The 20117-nt window shown below is 30.0% G+C and overlaps 13 non-coding genes across 13 annotated transcripts; all 13 read left to right on the top strand.

Annotated features, from left to right (window-relative positions):
- Positions 1 to 257: 257 nt before the first annotated feature.
- On the top strand, positions 258 to 331 carry TRNAT-AGU (transfer RNA threonine (anticodon AGU)). Its single transcript has one exon. It is a non-coding gene; the product is annotated as a tRNA-Thr (tRNA).
- Positions 332 to 767: 436 nt separating this feature from the next.
- Positions 768 to 840, top strand: TRNAM-CAU (transfer RNA methionine (anticodon CAU)). Its single transcript has one exon. It is a non-coding gene; the product is annotated as a tRNA-Met (tRNA).
- A 435-nt stretch (positions 841 to 1275) lies between these two features.
- Positions 1276 to 1349, top strand: TRNAT-AGU (transfer RNA threonine (anticodon AGU)). The gene has a single exon. It is a non-coding gene; the product is annotated as a tRNA-Thr (tRNA).
- Positions 1350 to 2808: 1459 nt separating this feature from the next.
- Positions 2809 to 2881, top strand: TRNAT-CGU (transfer RNA threonine (anticodon CGU)). The gene has a single exon. It is a non-coding gene; the product is annotated as a tRNA-Thr (tRNA).
- A 435-nt stretch (positions 2882 to 3316) lies between these two features.
- On the top strand, positions 3317 to 3390 carry TRNAT-AGU (transfer RNA threonine (anticodon AGU)). The gene has a single exon. It is a non-coding gene; the product is annotated as a tRNA-Thr (tRNA).
- A 1455-nt stretch (positions 3391 to 4845) lies between these two features.
- Positions 4846 to 4918, top strand: TRNAM-CAU (transfer RNA methionine (anticodon CAU)). Its single transcript has one exon. It is a non-coding gene; the product is annotated as a tRNA-Met (tRNA).
- A 435-nt stretch (positions 4919 to 5353) lies between these two features.
- Positions 5354 to 5427, top strand: TRNAT-AGU (transfer RNA threonine (anticodon AGU)). The gene has a single exon. It is a non-coding gene; the product is annotated as a tRNA-Thr (tRNA).
- A 1963-nt stretch (positions 5428 to 7390) lies between these two features.
- On the top strand, positions 7391 to 7464 carry TRNAT-AGU (transfer RNA threonine (anticodon AGU)). The gene has a single exon. It is a non-coding gene; the product is annotated as a tRNA-Thr (tRNA).
- A 436-nt stretch (positions 7465 to 7900) lies between these two features.
- On the top strand, positions 7901 to 7973 carry TRNAT-CGU (transfer RNA threonine (anticodon CGU)). The gene has a single exon. It is a non-coding gene; the product is annotated as a tRNA-Thr (tRNA).
- Positions 7974 to 11463: 3490 nt separating this feature from the next.
- TRNAT-AGU (transfer RNA threonine (anticodon AGU)) lies at positions 11464 to 11537 on the top strand. Its single transcript has one exon. It is a non-coding gene; the product is annotated as a tRNA-Thr (tRNA).
- Positions 11538 to 12483: 946 nt separating this feature from the next.
- TRNAT-AGU (transfer RNA threonine (anticodon AGU)) lies at positions 12484 to 12557 on the top strand. The gene has a single exon. It is a non-coding gene; the product is annotated as a tRNA-Thr (tRNA).
- A 436-nt stretch (positions 12558 to 12993) lies between these two features.
- Positions 12994 to 13066, top strand: TRNAT-CGU (transfer RNA threonine (anticodon CGU)). Its single transcript has one exon. It is a non-coding gene; the product is annotated as a tRNA-Thr (tRNA).
- Positions 13067 to 15538: 2472 nt separating this feature from the next.
- Positions 15539 to 15612, top strand: TRNAT-AGU (transfer RNA threonine (anticodon AGU)). Its single transcript has one exon. It is a non-coding gene; the product is annotated as a tRNA-Thr (tRNA).
- Positions 15613 to 20117: the final 4505 nt, after the last annotated feature.

The raw sequence follows: 20117 nt of genomic DNA, 5'->3' as shown, positions 1-20117 counted from the left end.
CAAAGAACAAGATAGAGGTGAATGATCACTCTATTGTTAAATTCAACTAATCCATTCTTCAGCAAGGTATATTTTAAAATGATATGAATAGGGTAAACTTCAAATTAGAGAGGTGTTTTTGAATAAGTGAAGAGTCTTCATTCATCTTAAGTGTTTGAGTAGAGAAGTGTGTGAACTTAGAAAAGAATATGAAAGTGAAAAAGCAATATTCTCTTGAACACCATAAAGAAAAGTGTTTCAAATTTAAGAATCAAGTGGGTGCTGTGGCTTAGCTGGTTATAGCGCCTGTCTAGTAAACAGGAGATCCTGAGTTCAACTCTCAGCAGTGCCTTGTTTTTCTCATTGTTATATAACAAATCATTGTCATTAGGTCTTATTCCGATACAATTAAAATATAAAAGTCTGATTCATCTTACTGTTGAACAGATCATCTTAAACCTTATAAAAACACAAGTATTTTCAAGATTATAGAACGAATACTGTTATTGCCAAATGAAAAAAATACATATCTATGAGAAAGACGTAGATGAAAATTCTACCTAGATTTGAGCAATATTAATACCTTCATGATTTCTTTTTTAAAGAATTCAAGAAATGAAATTGAGTTTTATAAGATTACCTGTTTATTAAAACATATTAATACTTGCGTAGTGATTGAGTATGTTTTCGTGTTTAAGATTAGAATACATATAAAGAAGAATTTATAGCAGGAAACACATTTTCATCATCAACAATAAAGTATGTATGCATTTCTTACTATTAACGTTGGTGCTGTGGCTTAGTGGTTAAAGCGCCTGTCTCATAAACAGGAAATCCTGAGTTCAAATCTCAACAGCATCTAACTGTTTTCTCCATGCTTTCCGAATAATTTTCATCAAACAAATGTTGAATACAATTTAAGAATAAACATCTGGTTCTATGAACTTTAGAATAAGTTATCTTAAAAATTAAATAAAATGCTTGGTATTGAGAAGATTTTTGTAGGAATGCATTGACTGAAATAGGGAAAAGAAAATGACAAAGAACAAGATACAGGTGAATGATCACTCTATTGTTGAATTCAACTAATCCATTCTTCAGCAAGGTATATTTTAAAATGATATGAATAGGGTAAGCTTCAAATTAGAGAGGTGTTTTTGAATAAGTGAAGAGTCTTCATTCATCTTAAGTGTTTGAGTAGAGAAGTGTGTGAACTTAGAAAAGAATATGAAAGTGAAAAAGCAATATTCTCTTGAACACCATAAAGAAAAGTGTTTCAAATTTAAGAATCAAGTGGGTGCTGTGGCTTAGCTGGTTAAAGCGCCTGTCTAGTAAACAGGAGATCCTGTGTTCAAATCTCAGCAGCGCCTTGCTTTTCTCATTGTAATATATAACAAATCATTTTCATTAGGTCTTATTCCGATACAATTAAAATATAAAAGTCTGATTCATCTTACTGTTAAACAGATCATCTTTAACCTTATAAAAACCCAAGTATTTTCTAGATTATAGAATGAATAATGTTATTGCAAAATGAAAAAAATACATATCTATGAGAAAGACGTCGATGAAATGTCTACCTAGATTGGAGTAATATTATTACCTTCATGAAAAAAATTTGTAAAGAATTCAAGAAATGAAATTGGGTTTTATAAGAGTACCTGTTTATTAAAACATATTAATACTTGTGTAGTGATTGAGTATGTTTTCCTGTTTAAGATTACAATACATATAAAGAAGACTTTATAGCAGGAAACACATTTTCATCATCAACAATGAATAATTTATGCATTTCTTACTATTAACGTTGGTGCTGTGGCTTAGTGGTTAAAGCACCTTTCTCGTAAACAGGAAATCCTGAGTTCAAATCTCAGCAGAACCTAACTGTTTTCTCCATGCTTTCCGAATAATTTTCATCAAACAAATGTTGAATACAATTTAAGAATAAACATCTGGTTCTATGAACTTTAGAATAAGTTATCTTAAAAATTAAATAAAATGCTTGGTATTGAGAAGATTTTTGTAGGAATGCATTGACTGAAATAGGGAAAATAAAATGACAAAGAACAAGATAGAGGTGAATGATCACTCTATTGTTGAATTCAACTAATCCATTCTTCAGCAAGGGATATTTTAAAATGATATGAATAGGGTAAACTTCAAATTAGAGAGGTGTTTTTGAATAAGTGAAGAGTCTTCATTCATCTTAAGTGTTTGAGTAGAGAAGTGTGTGAACTTAGAAAAGAATATGAAAGTGAAAAAGCATTATTCTCTTGAACAACATAAAGAAAAAGTTTTCAAAATTAAGAATCAAGTGGGTGCTGTGGCTTAGCTGGTTAAAACGCCTGTCTAGTAAACAGGAGATCCTGAGTTCAACTCTCAGCTGTGCCTTGCTTTTCTCATTGTTATATAACAAATCATTTTCATTAGGTCTTATTCCGATACAATTAAAATATAAAAGTCTGATTCATCTTACTGTTGAACAGATCATCTTAAACCTTATAAAAACACAAGTATTTTCAAGATTATAGAATGAATACTGTTATTGCCAAATAAAAAACATACATATCTATGAGAAAGACGTAGATGAAATTTCTACCTAGATTTGAGCAATATTAATACCTTCATGATTTTTTTTTTTTAAACAATTCAAGAAATGAAATTGAGTTTTATAAGAGTACCTGTTTATTAAAACATATTAATACTTGCGTAGTGATTGAGTATGTTTTCGTGTTTAAGATTACAATACATATAAAGAAGAATTTATAGCAGGAAACACATTTTCATCATCAACAATAAATTATGTATGCATTGCTTACTATTAACGTTGGTGCTGTGGCTTAGTGGTTAAAGCGCCTGTCTCGTAAACAGGAAATCCTGAGTTCAAATCTCAACAGCACCTAACTCTTTTCTCCATGCTTTCCGAATAATTTTCATCAAACAAATGTTGAATACAATTTAAGAATAAACATCTGGTTCTATGAACTTTAGAATAAGTTATCTTAAAAATGAAATAAAATGCTTGGTATTGTGAAGATTTTTGTAGGAATGCATTGACTGAAATAGGGAAAAGAAAATGACAAAGAACAAGATAGAGGTGAATGATCACTCTATTGTGGAATTCAACAAATCCATTCTTCAGCAAGGAATATTTTAAAATGATATGAATAGGGTAAACTTCAAATTAGAGAGGTGTTTTTGAATAAGTGAAGAGTCTTCATTCATCTTAAGTGTTTGAGTAGAGAAGTGTGTGAACTTAGAAAAGAATATGAAAGTGAAAAAGCAATATTCTCTTGAACACCATAAAGAAAAGTGTTTCAAATTTAAGAATCAAGTGGGTGCTGTGGCTTAGCTGGTTAAAGCGCCTGTCTAGTAAACAGGAAATCCTGAGTTCAAATCTCAGCAGCGCCTTGCTTTTCTCATTGTAATATATAACAAATCATTTTCATTAGGTCTTATTCCGATACAATTAAAATATAAAAGTCTGATTCATCTTACTGATGAACAGATCATCTTTAACCTTATAAAAACCCAAGTATTTTCAAGATTATAGAATGAATAATGTTATTGCAAAATGAAAAAAATATATATCTATGAGAAAGACGTAGATGAAATGTCTACCTAGATTGGAGCAATATTATTACCTTCATGAAAAAAAATTGTAAAGAGTTCAAGAAATGAAATTGGGTTTTATAAGAGTACCTGTTTATTAAAACATATTAATACTTGCGTAGTGATTGAGTATGTTTTCCTGTTTAAGATTACAATACATATAAAGAAGAATTTATAGCAGGAAACACATTTTCATCATCAACAATAAATTATGTATGCATTTCTTACTATTAAGGTTGGTGCTGTGGCTTAGTGGTTAAAGCGCCTGTCTCGTAAACAGGAAATCCTGAGTTCAAATCGCAGCAGCACCTAAATGTTTTCTCCATGCTTTCCGAATAATTTTCCTCAAACAAATGTTGAATACAATTTAAGAATAAACATCTGGTTCTATGAACTTTAGAATAAGTTATCTTAAAAATTAAATAAAATGCTTGGTATTGTGAAGATTTTTGTAGGAATGCATTGACTGAAATAGGGAAAAGAAAATGACAAAGAACAAGATAGAGGTGAATGATCACTCTATTGTTGAATTCAACTAATCCATTCTTCAGCAAGGTATATTTTAAAATGATATGAATAGGGTAAACTTCAAATTAGAGAGGTGTTTTTGAATAAGTGAAGAGTCTTCATTCATCTTAAGTGTTTGAGTAGAGAAGTGTGTGAACTTAGAAAAGAATATGAAAGTGAAAAAGCAATATTCTCTTGAACACCATAAAGAAAAGTGTTTCAAATTTAAGAATCAAGTGGGTGCTGTGGCTTAGCTGGTTAAAGCGCCTGTCTAGTAAACAGGAGATCCTGAGTTCAACTCTCAGCAGTCCTTTGCTTTTCTCATTGTTATATAACAAATCATTTTTATTAGGTCTTATTCCGATACCATTAAAATATAAAAGTCTGATTCATCTTACTGTTGAACAGATCATCGTAAACCTTATAAAAACACAAGTATTTTCAAGATTATAGAATGAATACTGTTATTGCCAAATGAAAAAAGACATATCTATGAGAAAGACGTAGATGAAATTTCTACCTAGATTTGAGCAATATTAATACCTTCATGATTTTTTTTTAAAGGATTCAAGAAATGAAATTGAGTTTTATAAGAGTACCTGTTTATTAAAACATATTAATACTTGCGTAGTGATTGAGTATGTTTTCGTGTTTAAGATTACAATACATATAAAGAAGAATTTATAGCAGGAAACACATTTTCATCATCAACAATAAATTATGTATGCATTTCTTACTATTAACGTTGGTGCTGTGGCTTAGTGGTTAAAGCGCCTGTCTCATAAACAGGATATCCTGAGTTCAAATCTCAGCTACACCTAAATGTTTTCTCCATGCTTTCCGAATAATTTTCATCAAACAAATGTTGAATACAATTTAAGAATAAACATCTGGTTCTATGAACTTTAGAATAAGTTATCTTAAAAATTAAATAAAATGCTTGGTATTGTGAAGATTTTTGTAGGAATGCATTGACTGAAATAGGGAAAAGAAAATGACAAAGAACAAGATAGAGGTGAATGATCACTCTATTGTTGAATTCAACTAATCCATTCTTCAGCAAGGTATATTTTAAAATGATATGAATAGGGTAAACTTCAAATTAGAGAGGTGTTTTTGAATAAGTGAAGAGTCTTCATTCATCTTAAGTGTTTGAGTAGAGAAGTGTGTGAACTTAGAAAAGAATATGAAAGTGAAAAAGCAATATTCTCTTGAACACCATAAAGAAAAGTGTTTCAAATTTAAGAATCAAGTGGGTGCTGTGGCTTAGCTGGTTAAAGCGCCTGTCTAGTAAACAGGAGATCCTGGGTTCAACTCTCAGCAGTGCCTTGCTTTTCTCATTGTTATATAACAAATCATTTTCATTAGGTCTTATTCCGATACAATTAAAATATAAAAGTCTGATTCATCTTACTGTTGAACAGATCATCTTAAACCTTATAAAAACACAAGTATTTTCAAGATTATAGAATGAATACTGTTATTGCAAAATGAAAAAAATACATATCTATGAGAAAGACGTAGATGAAATTTCTACCTAGATTTGAGCAATATTATTACCTTCATGATTTTTTTTTAAAGGATTCAAGAAATGAAATTGAGTTTTATAAGAGTACCTGTTTATTAAAACATATTAATACTTGCGTAGTGATTGAGTATGTTTTCGTGTTTAGGATTACAATACATATAAAGAAGAATTTATAGCAGGAAACACATTTTCATCATCAACAATAAATTATGTATGCATTTCTTACTATTAACGTTGGTGCTGTGGCTTAGTGGTTAAAGCGCATGTCTCGTAAACAGGAAATCCTGAGTTCAAATCTCAGCAGCACCTAAATTTTTTCTCCATGCTTTCCGAATAATTTTCATCAAACAAATGTTGAAAACAATTTAAGAATAAATATCTGGTTCTATGAACTTTGGAATAAGTTATCTTAAAAATTAAATAAAATGCTTGGTATTGTGAAGATTTTTGTAGGAATGCATTGACTGAAATAGGGAAAAGAAAATGACAAAGAACAAGATAGAGGTGAATGATCACTCTATTGTTGAATTCAACTAATCCATTCTTCAGCAAGGTATATTTTAAAATGATATGAATAGGGTAAACTTCAAATTAGAGAGGTGTTTTTGAATAAGTGAGGAGTCTTCATTCATCTTAAGTGTTTGAGTAGAGAAGTGTGTGAACTTAGAAAAGAATATGAAAGTGAAAAAGCAATATTCTCTTGAACACCATAAAGAAAAGTGTTTCAAATTTAAGAATCAAGTGGGTGCTGTGGCACAGCTGGTTAAAGCGCCTGTCTAGTAAACAGGAGATCCTGAGTTCATCTCTCAGCAGTGCCTTGCATTATCTCATTGTTATATAACAAATCATTTTCATTAGGTCTTATTCCGATACAATTAAAATATAAAAGTCTGATTCATCTTACTGTTGAACAGATCACCTTTAACCTTATAAAAACCCAGGTATTTTCAAGATTATAGAATGAATACTATTATTGCAAAATGAAAAAAGTACATATCTATGAGAAAGACGTAGATGAAATGTCTACCAAGATTGGAGCAATATTATTACCTTCATGAAAAAAAATTGTAAAGAATTCAAGAAATGAAATTGGGTTTTATAAGAGTACCTGTTTATTAAAATATATGAATCCTTGCGTAGTGATTGAGTATCTTTTCGTGTTTAAGATTACAATACATATAAAGAAGAATTTATAGCAGAAAACACATTTTCATCATCAACAATAAATTATTTATGCATTTTTTACTATTACCGTTGGTGCTGTGGCTTAGTGGTTAAAGGTCCTATCTCGTAAACAGGAGATCCTGAGTTCAAATCTCAGCAGCATTTAACTGTTTTCTTCATGCTTTACGAATAATTTTCATCAAACAAGTGATGAATACAATTTAAGTATAAACATCTGGTTCTATGAACTTTAGAATAAGTTATCTTAAAAATTAAATTAAATACTTGGTATTGTGAGGATTTTTGTAGGAATGCATTGATTGAAATAGGGAAAAGAAAATGACAAAGAACAAGATAGAGGTGAATGATCACTCTATTGTTGAATTCAACTAATCCATTCTTCAGCAAGGTATATTTTAAAATGATATGAATAGGGAAAACTTCAAATTAGAGAGGTGTTTTTGAATAAGTGAAGAGTCTTCATTCATCTTAAGTGTTTGAGTAGAGAAGTGTGTGAACTTAGAAAAGAATATGAAAGTGAAAAAGCAATATTCTCTTGAACACCATAAAGAAAAGTGTTTCAAATTTAAGAATCAAGTGGGTGCTGTGGCTTAGCCGGTTAAAGCGCCTGTCTAGTAAACAGGAGATCCTGAGTTCAACTCTCAGCAGTGCCTTGCTTTTCTCATTGTTATATAACAAATCATTTTCATTAGGTCTTATTCCGATACAATTAAAATATAAAAGTCTGATTCAGCTTACTGTTGAACAGATCATCTTAAACCTTATAAAAACACAAGTATTTTCAAGATTATAGAATGAATACTGTTATTGCCAAATGAAAAAAATACATATCTATGAGAAAGACGTAGATGAAATTTCTACCTAGATTTGAGCAATATTAATACCTTCATGATTTTTTTTTTTTAAGAATTCAAGAAATGAAATTGAGTTTTATAAGAGTACCTGTTTATTAAAACATATTAATACTTGCGTAGTGATTGAGTTTTTTTCGTGTTTAAGATTAGAATACATATAAAGAAGAATTTATAGCAGGAAACACATTTTCATCATCAACAATAAATTATGTATGCATTTCTTTCTATTAACGTTGGTGCTGTGGCTTAGTGGTTAAAGCGCCTGTCTCGTAAACAGGAAATCCTGAGTTCAAATCTCAACAGCACCTAACTGTTTTCTCCATGCTTTCCGAATAATTTTCATCAAACAAATGTTGAATACAATTTAAGAATAAACATCTGGTTCTATGAACTTTAGAATAAGTTATCTTAAAAATTAAATAAAATGCTTGGTATTGAGAAGATTTTTGTAGGAATGCATTGACTGAAATAGGGAAAAGAAAATGACAAAGAACAAGATACAGGTGAATGATCACTCTATTGTTGAATTCAACTAATCCATTCTTCAGCAAGGTATATTTTAAAATGATATGAATATGGTAAGCTTCAAATTAGAGAGGTGTTTTTGAATAAGTGAAGAGTCTTCATTCATCTTAAGTGTTTGAGTAGAGAAGTGTGTGAACTTAGAAAAGAATATGAAAGTGAAAAAGCAATATTCTCTTGAACACCATAAATAAAAGTGTTTCAAAATAAAGAATCAAGTGGGTGCTGTGGCTTAGCTGGTTAAAGCGCCTGTCTAGTAAACAGGAGATCCTGAGTTCAACTCTGAGCAGTGCCTTGCTTTTCTCATTGTTATATAACAAATCATTTTCATTAGGTCTTATTCCGATACAATTAAAATATAAAAGTCTGATTCATCTTACTGTTGAACAGATCATCTTTAACCTTATAAAAACCCAAGTATTTTCAAGATTATAGAATGAATAATGTTATTGCAAAATGAAAAAAACTACATATCTATGAGAAAGACGTAGATGAAATGTCTACCTAGATTGGAGTAATATTATTACCTTCATGAAAAAAATTGTAAGGAATTCAAGAAATGAAATTGGGTTTTATAAGAGTACCTGTTTATTAAAACATATTAATACTTGCGTAGTGATTGAGTATGTTTTCCTGTTTAAGATTACAATACATATAAAGAAGGATTTATAGCAGGAAACACATTTTCATCATCAACAATGAATAATTTATGCATTTCTTACTATTTACGTTGGTGCTGTGGCTTAGTGGTTAAAGCGCCTTTCTCGTAAACAGGAAATCCTGAGTTCAAATCTCAGCAGAACCTAACTGTTTTCTCCATGCTTTCCGAATAATTTACATCAAACGCATGTTGAATACAATTTAAGAATAAACATCTGGATCTATGAACTTTAGAATAAGTTATCTTAAACATTAAATAAAATGCTTGGTATTGTGAAGATTTTTGTAGGAATGCATTGACTGAAATAGGGAAAAGTAAATGACAAAGAACAAGATAGAGGTGAATGATCACTCTATTGTTGAATTCAACTAATCCATTCTTCAGCAAGGTATATTTTAAAATGATATGAATATGGTAAGCTTCAAATTAGAGAGGTGTTTTTGAATAAGTGAAGAGTCTTCATTCATCTTAAGTGTTTGAGTAGAGAAGTGTGTGAACTTAGAAAAGAATATGAAAGTGAAAAAGCAATATTCTCTTGAACACCATAAATAAAAGTGTTTCAAAATAAAGAATCAAGTGGGTGCTGTGGCTTAGCTGGTTAAAGCGCCTGTCTAGTAAACAGGAGATCCTGAGTTCAACTCTGAGCAGTGCCTTGCTTTTCTCATTGTTATATAACAAATCATTTTCATTAGGTCTTATTCCGATACAATTAAAATATAAAAGTCTGATTCATCTTACTGTTGAACAGATCATCTTTAACCTTATAAAAACCCAAGTATTTTCAAGATTATAGAATGAATAATGTTATTGCAAAATGAAAAAAATACATATCTATGAGAAAGACGTAGATGAAATGTCTACCTAGATTGGAGTAATATTATTACCTTCATGAAAAAAATTGTAAGGAATTCAAGAAATGAAATTGGGTTTTATAAGAGTACCTGTTTATTAAAACATATTAATACTTGCGTAGTGATTGAGTATGTTTTCCTGTTTAAGATTACAATACATATAAAGAAGGATTTATAGCAGGAAACACATTTTCATCATCAACAATGAATAATTTATGCATTTCTTACTATTTACGTTGGTGCTGTGGCTTAGTGGTTAAAGCGCCTTTCTCGTAAACAGGAAATCCTGAGTTCAAATCTCAGCAGAACCTAACTGTTTTCTCCATGCTTTCCGAATAATTTACATCAAACGCATGTTGAATACAATTTAAGAATAAACATCTGGATCTATGAACTTTAGAATAAGTTATCTTAAACATTAAATAAAATGCTTGGTATTGTGAAGATTTTTGTAGGAATGCATTGACTGAAATAGGGAAAAGTAAATGACAAAGAACAAGATAGAGGTGAATGATCACTCTATTGTTGAATTCAACTAATCCATTCTTCAGCAAGGGATATTTTAAAATGATATGAATAGGGTAAACTTAAAATTAGAGAGGTGTTTTTGAATAAGTGAAGAGTCTTCATTCATCTTAAGTGTTTGAGTAGAGAAGTGTGTGAACTTAGAAAAGAATATGAAAGTGAAAAAGCAATATTCTCTTGAACACCATAAAGAAAAGTGTTTCAAATTTAAGAATCAAGTGGGTGCTGTGGCTTAGCTGGTTAAAGCGCCTGTCTAGTAAACAGGAGATCCTGAGTTCAACTCTGAGCAGTGCCTTGCTTTTCTCATTGTTATATAACAAATCATTTTCATTAGGTCTTATTCCGATACAATTAAAATATAAAAGTCTGATTCATCTTACTGTTGAACAGATCATCTTTAACCTTATAAAAACCCAAGTATTTTCAAGATTATAGAATGAATACTGTTATTGCAAAATGAAAAAAATACATATCTATGAGAAAGACGTAGATGAAATGTCTACCTAGATTGGAGCAATATTATTACCTTCATGAAAAAAATTGTAAAGAATTCAAGAAATGAAATTGGGTTTTATTAGAGTACCTGTTTATTAAAACATATTAATCCTTGCGTAGTGATTGAGTATCTTTTCGTGTTTAAGATTACAATACATATAAAGAAGAATTTATAGCAGAAAACAAATTTTCATCATTAACAATAAATTCTTTATGCATTTTTTACTATTACTGTTGGTGCTGTGGCTTAGTGGTTAAAGCTCCTGTCTCGTAAACAGGAAATCCTGAGTTAAATTCTCAGCAGCATTTAACTGTTTTCTCCATGCTTTCCGAATAATTTCCATCAAACAAGTGTTGAATACAATTTAAGTATAAACATCTGGTTCTATGAACTTTAGAATAAGTTATCTTAAAAATTAAATAAAACACTTGGTATTGTGAAGATTTATGTAGGAATGCATTGATTGAAATAGGGAAAAGAAAATGACAAAGAACAAGATAGAGGTGAATGATCACTCTATTGTTGAATTCAACTAATCCATTCTTCAGCAAGGTATATTTTAAAATGATATGAATAGGGTAAACTTCAAATTAGAGAGGTGTTTTTGAATAAGTGAAGAGTCTTCATTCATCTTAAGTGTTTGAGTAGAGAAGTGTGTGAACTTAGAAAAGAATATGAAAGTGAAAACGCAATATTCTCTTGAACACCATAAAGAAAAGTGTTTCAAATTTAAGAATCAAGTGGGTGCTGTGGCTTAGCTGGTTAAAGCGCCTGTCTAGTAAACAGGAGATCCTGAGTTCAACTCTCAGCAGTGCCTTGCTTTTCTCATTGTTATATAACAAATCATTTTCATTAGGTCTTATTCCGATACAATTAAAATATAAAAGTCTGATTCATCTTACTGTTGAACAGATCATCTTAAACCTTATAAAAACACAAGTATTTTCAAGATTATAGAATGAATACTGTTATTGCCAAATGAAAAAAATACATATCTATGAGAAAGACATAGATGAAATTTCTACCTAGATTTGAGCAATATTAATACCTTCATGATTTTTTTTTTTAAAGGATTCAAGAAATGAAATTGAGTTTTATAAGAGTACCTGTTTATTAAAACATATTAATACTTGCGTAGTGATTGAGTATGTTTTCGTGTTTAAGATTACAATACATATAAAGAAGAATTTATAGCATGAAACACATTTTCATCATCAACAATAAATTATGTATGCATTTCTTACGATTAACGTTGGTGCTGTGTCTTAGTGGTTAAAGCGCCTGTCTCGTAAACAGGAAATCCTGAGTTCAATTCTCAGCAGCACCTAACTTTTTTTCTCCATGCTTTCAGAATAATTTTCATCAAACAAATGTTGAATACAATTTAAGAATAAACATCTGGTTCTATGAACTTTAGAATAAGTTATCTTAAAAATTAAATAAAATGCTTGGTATTGTGAAGATTTTTGTAGGAATGCATTGACTGAAATAGGGATAAGAAAATGACAAAGAACAAGATAGAGGTGAATGTTCACTCTATTGTTGAATTCAACTAATCCATTCTTCAGCAAGGTATATTTTAAAATGATATGAATAGGGTAAACTTCAAATTAGAGAGGTGTTTTTGAATAAGTGATGAGTCTTCATTCATCTTAAGTGTTTGAGTAGAGAAGTGTGTGAACTTAGAAAAGAATATGACAGTGAAAAAGCAATATTCTCTTGAACACCATAAAGAAAAGTGTTTCAAATTTAAGAATCAAGTGGGTGCTGTGGCTTAGCTGGTTAAAGCGCCTGTCTAGTAAACAGGAGATCCTGAGTTCAAATCTCAGCAGCGCCTTGCTTTTCTCATTGTTATATAACAAATCATTTTCATTAGGTCTTATTCCGATACAATTAAAATATAAAAGTCTGATTCATCTTACTGTTGAACAGATCATCTTTAACCTTATAAAAACCCAAGTATTTTCAAGATTATAGAATGAATACTGTTATTGCAAAATGAAAAAAATACATATCTATGAGAAAGACGTAGATGAAATGTCTACCTAGATTGGAGCAATATTATTACCTTCATGAAAAAAATTGTAAAGAATTCAAGAAATGAAATTGGGTTATATAAGAGTACCTGTTTATTAAAACATATTATTACTTGCGTAGTGATTGAGTATGTTTTCGTGTTTAAGATTACAATACATATAAAGAAGAATTTATAGCAGGAAACACATTTTCATCATCAACAATAAATTATGTATGCATTTCTTACTATTAACGTTGGTGCTGTGGCTTAGTGGTTAAAGCGCCTGTCTCGTAAACAGGAAATCCTGAGTTCAAATCTCAGCAGCACCTAAATGTTTTCTCCATGCTTTCCGAAAAATTTTCATCAAACGCATGTTGAATACAATTTAAGAATAAACATCTGGTTCTAGGAACTTTAGAATAGGTTATCTTAAAAATTAAATAAAATGCTTGGTATTGTGAAGATTTTCTTAGGAATGCATTGACTGAAATAGGGATAAGAAAATGACAAAGAACAAGATAGAGGTGAATGATCACTCTATTGTTGAATTCAACTAATCCATTCTTCAGCAAGGTATATTTTAAAATGATATGAATAGGGTAAACTTCAAATTAGAGAGGTGTTTTTGAATAAGTGAAGAGTCTTCATTCATCTTAAGTGTTTGAGTAGAGAAGTGTGTGAACTTAGAAAAGAATATGAAAGTGAAAAAGCAATATTCTCTTGAACACCATAAAGAAAAGTGTTTCAAATTTAAGAATCAAGTGGGTGCTGTGGCTTAGCTGGTTAAAGCACCTGTCTAGTAAACAGGAGATCCTGAGTTCATCTCTCAGCAGTGCCTTGCTTTTCTCAATGTTATATAACAAATCATTTTCATTAGGTCTTATTCCGATACAATTAAAATATAAAAGTCTGATTCATCTTACTGTTGAACAGATCACCTTTAACCTTATAAAAACCCAGGTATTTTCAAGATTATAGAATGAATACTGTTATTGCAAAATGAAAAAAAGTACATATCTATGAGAAAGACGTAGATGAAATGTCTACCAAGATTGGAGCAATATTATTACCTTCATGAAAAAAAATTGTAAAGAATTCAAGAAATGAAATTGGGTTTTATAAGAGTACCTGTTTATTAAAACATATGAATCCTTGTGAAGTGATTGAGTATCTTTTCGTGTTTAAGATTACAATACATATAAAGAAGAATTTATAGCAGAAAACACATTTTCATCATCAACAATAAATTATTTATGCATTTTTTGCTATTACCGTTGGTGCTGTGGCTAAGTGGTTAAAGCTCCTATCTCGTAAACAGGAAATCCTGAGTTCAAATCTCAGCAGCATTTAACTGTTTTCTTCATGCTTTCCGAATAATTTTCATCAAACAAGTGTTGAATACAATTTAAGTATAAACATCTGGTTCTATGAACTTTAGAATAAGTTATCTTAAAAATTAAATAAAATACTTGGTATTGTGAAGATTTTTGTAGGAATGCATTGATTGAAATAGGGAAAAGAAAATGACAAAGAACAAGATAGAGGTGAATGATCACTCTATTGTTGAATTCAACTAATCCATACTTCAGCAAGGTATATTTTAAAATGATATGAATAGGGTAAACTTCAAATTAGAGAGGTGTTTTTGAATAAGTGAAGAGTCTTCATTCATCTTAAGTTTATGAGTAGAGAAGTGTGTGAACTTAGAAAAGAATATGAAAGTGAAAAAGCATTATTCTCTTGAACACCATAAAGAAAAAGTTTTCAAAATTAAGAATCAAGTGGGTGCTGTGGCTTTGCTGGTTAAAACGCCTGTCTAGTAAACAGGAGATCCTGAGTTCAACTCTGAGCTGTGCCTTGCTTTTCTCATTGTTATATAACAAATGATTTTCATTAGGTCTTATTCCGATACTATTAAAATATAAAAGTCTGATTCATCTTACCGTTGAACAGATCATCTTAAACCTTATAAAAACACAAGTATTTTCAAGATTATAGAATGAATACTGTTATTGCCAAATAAAAAAAATACATATCTATGAGAAAGACGTAGATGAAATTTCTACCTAGATTTGAGCAATATTAATACCTTCATGATTTTTTTTTTAAGAATTCAAGAAATGAAATTGAGTTTTATAAGAGTACCTGTTTATTAAAACATATTAATACTTGCGTAGTGATTGAGTATGTTTTCGTGTTTAAGATTACAATACATATAAAGAAGAATTTATAGCAGGAAACACATTTTCATCATCAACAATAAATTATGTATGCATTTCTTACTATTAACGTTGGTGCTGTGGCTTAGTGGTTAAAGCACCTGTCTCGTAATCAGGAAATCCTGAGTTCAAATCTCAACAGCACCGAACTCTTTTCTCCATGCTTTCCGAATAATTTTCATCAAACAAATGTTGAATACAATTTAAGAATAAACATCTGGTTCTATGAACTTTAGAATAAGTTATCTTAAAAATGAAATAAAATGCTTGGTATTGTGAAGATTTTTGTAGGAATGCATTGACTGAAATAGGGAAAAGAAAATGACAAAGAACAAGATAGAGGTGAATGATCACTCTATTGTGGAATTCAACAAATCCATTCTTCAGCAAGGAATATTTTAAAATGATATGAATAGGGTAAACTTCAAATTAGAGAGGTGTTTTTGAATAAGTGAAGATTCTTCATTCATCTTAAGTGTTTGAGTAGAGAAGTGTGTGAACTTAGAAAAGAATATGAAAGTGAAAAAGCAATATTCTCTTGAACACCATAAAGAAAAGTGTTTCAAATTTAAGAATCAAGTGGGTGCTGTGGCTTAGCTGGTTAAAGCGCCTGTCTAGTAAACATGAGATCCTGAGTTCAAATCTCAGCAGCGCCTTGCTTTTCTCATTGTAATATATAACAAATCATTTTCATTAGGTCTTATTCCGATACAATTAAAATATAAAAGTCTGATTCATCTTACTGATGAACAGATCATCTTTAACCTTATAAAAACCCAAGTATTTTCAAGATTATAGAATGAATACTGGTATTGCAAAATGAAAAAAAGTACATATCTATGAGAAAGACGTAGATGAAATGCCTACCAAGATTGGAGCAATATTATTACCTTCATGAAAAAAATTGTAAAGAATTCAAGAAATGAAATTGGGTTTTATAAGAGTACCTGTTTATTAAAATATATGAATCCTTGCGTAGTGATTGAGTATCTTTTCGTGTTTAAGATTACAATACATATAAAGAAGAATTTATAGCAGAAAACACATTTTCATCATCAACAATAAATTATTTATGCATTTTTTACTATTACCGTTGGTGCTGTGGCTTAGTGGTTAAAGCTCCTATCTCGTAAACAGGAAATCCTGAGTTCAAATCTCAGCAGCATTTAACTGTTTTCTTCATGCTTTCCGAATAATTTTCCTCAAACAAGTGATGAATACAATTTAAGTATAAACATCTGGTTCTATGAACTTTAGAATAAGTTATCTTAAAAATTAAATAAAATACTTGGTATTGTGAAGATTTTTGTAGGAATGCATTGATTGAAATAGGGAAAAGAAAATGACAAAGAACAAGATAGAGGTGAATGATCACTCTATTGTTGAATTCAACTAATCCATTCTTCAGCAAGGTATATTTTAAAATGATATGAATATGGTAAGCTTCAAATTAGAGAGGTGTTTTTGAATAAGTGAAGAGTCTTCATTCATCTTAAGTGTTTGAGTAGAGAAGTGTGTGAACTTAGAAAAGAATATGAAAGTGAAAAAGCAATATTCTCTTGAACACCATAAATAAAAGTGTTTCAAAATAAAGAATCAAGTGGGTGCTGTGGCTTAGCTGGTTAAAGCGCCTGTCTAGTAAACAGGAGATCCTGAGTTCAACTCTGAGTAGTGCCTTGCTTTTCTCATTGTTATATAACAAATCATTTTCATTAGGTCTTATTCCGATACAATTAAAATATAAAAGTCTGATTCATCTTACTGTTGAACAGATCATCTTTAACCTTATAAAAACCCAAGTATTTTCAAGATTATAGAATGAATAATGTTATTGCAAAATGAAAAAAATACATATCTATGAGAAAGACGTAGATGAAATGTCTACCTAGATTGGAGTAATATTATTACCTTCATGAAAAAAATTGTAAGGAATTCAAGAAATGAAATTGGGTTTTATAAGAGTACCTGTTTATTAAAACATATTAATACTTGCGTAGTGATTGAGTATGTTTTCCTGTTTAAGATTACAATACATATAAAGAAGGATTTATAGCAGGAAACACATTTTCATCATCAACAATGAATAATTTATGCATTTCTTACTATTTACGTTGGTGCTGTGGCTTAGTGGTTAAAGCGCCTTTCTCGTAAACAGGAAATCCTGAGTTCAAATCTCAGCAGAACCTAACTGTTTTCTCCATGCTTTCCGAATAATTTACATCAAACGCATGTTGAATACAATTTAAGAATAAACATCTGGATCTATGAACTTTAGAATAAGTTATCTTAAACATTAAATAAAATGCTTGGTATTGTGAAGATTTTTGTAGGAATGCATTAACTGAAATAGGGAAAAGTAAATGACAAAGAACAAGATAGAGGTGAATGATCACTCTATTGTTGAATTCAACTAATCCATTCTTCAGCAAGGGATATTTTAAAATGATATGAATAGGGTAAACTTAAAATTAGAGAGGTGTTTTTGAATAAGTGAAGAGTCTTCATTCATCTTAAGTGTTTGAGTAGAGAAGTGTGTGAACTTAGAAAAGAATATGAAAGTGAAAAAGCAATATTCTCTTGAACACCATAAAGAAAAGTGTTTCAAATTTAAGAATCAAGTGGGTGCTGTGGCTTAGCTGGTTAAAGCGCCTGTCTAGTAAACAGGAGATCCTGAGTTCAACTCTGAGCAGTGCCTTGCTTTTCTCATTGTTATATAACAAATCATTTTCATTAGGTCTTATTCCGATACAATTAAAATATAAAAGTCTGATTCATCTTACTGTTGAACAGATCATCTTTAACCTTATAAAAACCCAAGTATTTTCAAGATTATAGAATGAATACTGTTATTGCAAAATGAAAAAAATACATATCTATGAGAAAGACGTAGATGAAATGTCTACCTAGATTGGAGCAATATTATTACCTTCATGAAAAAAATTGTAAAGAATTCAAGAAATGAAATTGGGTTTTATTAGAGTACCTGTTTATTAAAACATATTAATCCTTGCGTAGTGATTGAGTATCTTTTCGTGTTTAAGATTACAATACATATAAAGAAGAATTTATAGCAGAAAACAAATTTTCATCATTAACAATAAATTCTTTATGCATTTTTTACTATTACTGTTGGTGCTGTGGCTTAGTGGTTAAAGCTCCTGTCTCGTAAACAGGAAATCCTGAGTTAAATTCTCAGCAGCATTTAACTGTTTTCTCCATGCTTTCCGAATAATTTCCATCAAACAAGTGTTGAATACAATTTAAGTATAAACATCTGGTTCTATGAACTTTAGAATAAGTTATCTTAAAAATTAAATAAAACACTTGGTATTGTGAAGATTTATGTAGGAATGCATTGATTGAAATAGGGAAAAGAAAATGACAAAGAACAAGATAGAGGTGAATGATCACTCTATTGTTGAATTCAACTAATCCATTCTTCAGCAAGGTATATTTTAAAATGATATGAATAGGGTAAACTTCAAATTAGAGAGGTGTTTTTGAATAAGTGAAGAGTCTTCATTCATCTTAAGTGTTTGAGTAGAGAAGTGTGTGAACTTAGAAAAGAATATGAAAGTGAAAAAGCAATATTCTCTTGAACACCATAAAGAAAAGTGTTTCAAATTTAAGAATCAAGTGGGTGCTGTGGCTTAGCTGGTTAAAGCACCTGTCTAGTAAACAGGAGATCCTGAGTTCATCTCTCAGCAGTGCCATTCTTTTCTCAATGTTATATAACAAATCATTTTCATTAGGTCTTATTCCGATACAATTAAAATATAAAAGTCTGATTCATCTTACTGTTGAACAGATCACCTTTAACCTTATAAAAACCCAGGTATTTTCAAGATTATAGAATGAATACTGTTATTGCAAAATGAAAAAAAGTACATATCTATGAGAAAGACGTAGATGAAATGTCTACCAAGATTGGAGCAATATTATTACCTTCATGAAAAAAAATTGTAAAGAATTCAAGAAATGAAATTGGGTTTTATAAGAGTACCTGTTTATTAAAACATATGAATCCTTGTGAAGTGATTGAGTATCTTTTCGTGTTTAAGATTACAATACATATAAAGAAGAATTTATAGCAGAAAACACATTTTCATCATCAACAATAAATTATTTATGCATTTTTTACTATTACCGTTGGTGCTGTGGCTAAGTGGTTAAAGCTCCTATCTCGTAAACATGAAATCCTGAGTTCAAATCTCAGCAGCATTTAACTGTTTTCTTCATGCTTTCCAAATAATTTTCATCAAACAAGTGTTGAATACAATTTAAGTATAAACATCTGGTTCTATGAACTTTAGAATAAGTTATCTTAAAAATTAAATAAAATACTTGGTATTGTGAAGATTTTTGTAGGAATGCATTGATTGAAATAGGGAAAAGAAAATGACAAAGAACAAGATAGAGGTGAATGATCACTCTATTGTTGAATTCAACTAATCCATACTTCAGCAAGGTATATTTTAAAATGATATGAATAGGGTAAACTTCAAATTAGAGAGGTGTTTTTGAATAAGTGAAGAGTCTTCATTCATCTTAAGTTTATGAGTAGAGAAGTGTGTGAACTTAGAAAAGAATATGAAAGTGAAAAAGCATTATTCTCTTGAACACCATAAAGAAAAAGTTTTCAAAATTAAGAATCAAGTGGGTGCTGTGGCTTTGCTGGTTAAAACGCCTGTCTAGTAAACAGGAGATACTGAGTTCAAATCTGAGCTGTGCCTTGCTTTTCTCATTGTTATATAACAAATGATTTTCATTAGGTCTTATTCCGATACTATTAAAATATAAAAGTCTGATTCATCTTACCGTTGAACAGATCATCTTAAACCTTATAAAAACACAAGTATTTTCAAGATTATAGAATGAATACTGTTATTGCCAAATAAAAAAAATACATATCTATGAGAAAGACGTAGATGAAATTTCTACCTAGATTTGAGCAATATTAATACCTTCATGATTTTTTTTTTAAAGAATTCAAGAAATGAAATTGAGTTTTATAAGAGTACCTGTTTATTAAAACATATTAATACTTGCGTAGTGATTGAGTATGTTTTCGTGTTTAAGATTACAATACATATAAAGAAGAATTTATAGCAGGAAACACATTTTCATCATCAACAATAAATTATGTATGCATTTCTTACTA

This window comes from Lissotriton vulgaris, chromosome 12, assembly GCF_964263255.1.
Source record: "Lissotriton vulgaris chromosome 12, aLisVul1.2, whole genome shotgun sequence".
NCBI lineage: Eukaryota > Metazoa > Chordata > Amphibia > Caudata > Salamandridae > Lissotriton > Lissotriton vulgaris.
The sequence above is the reverse complement of the archived record's forward strand: the minus strand, read 5'-3'. Positions and strand labels throughout refer to the sequence as shown.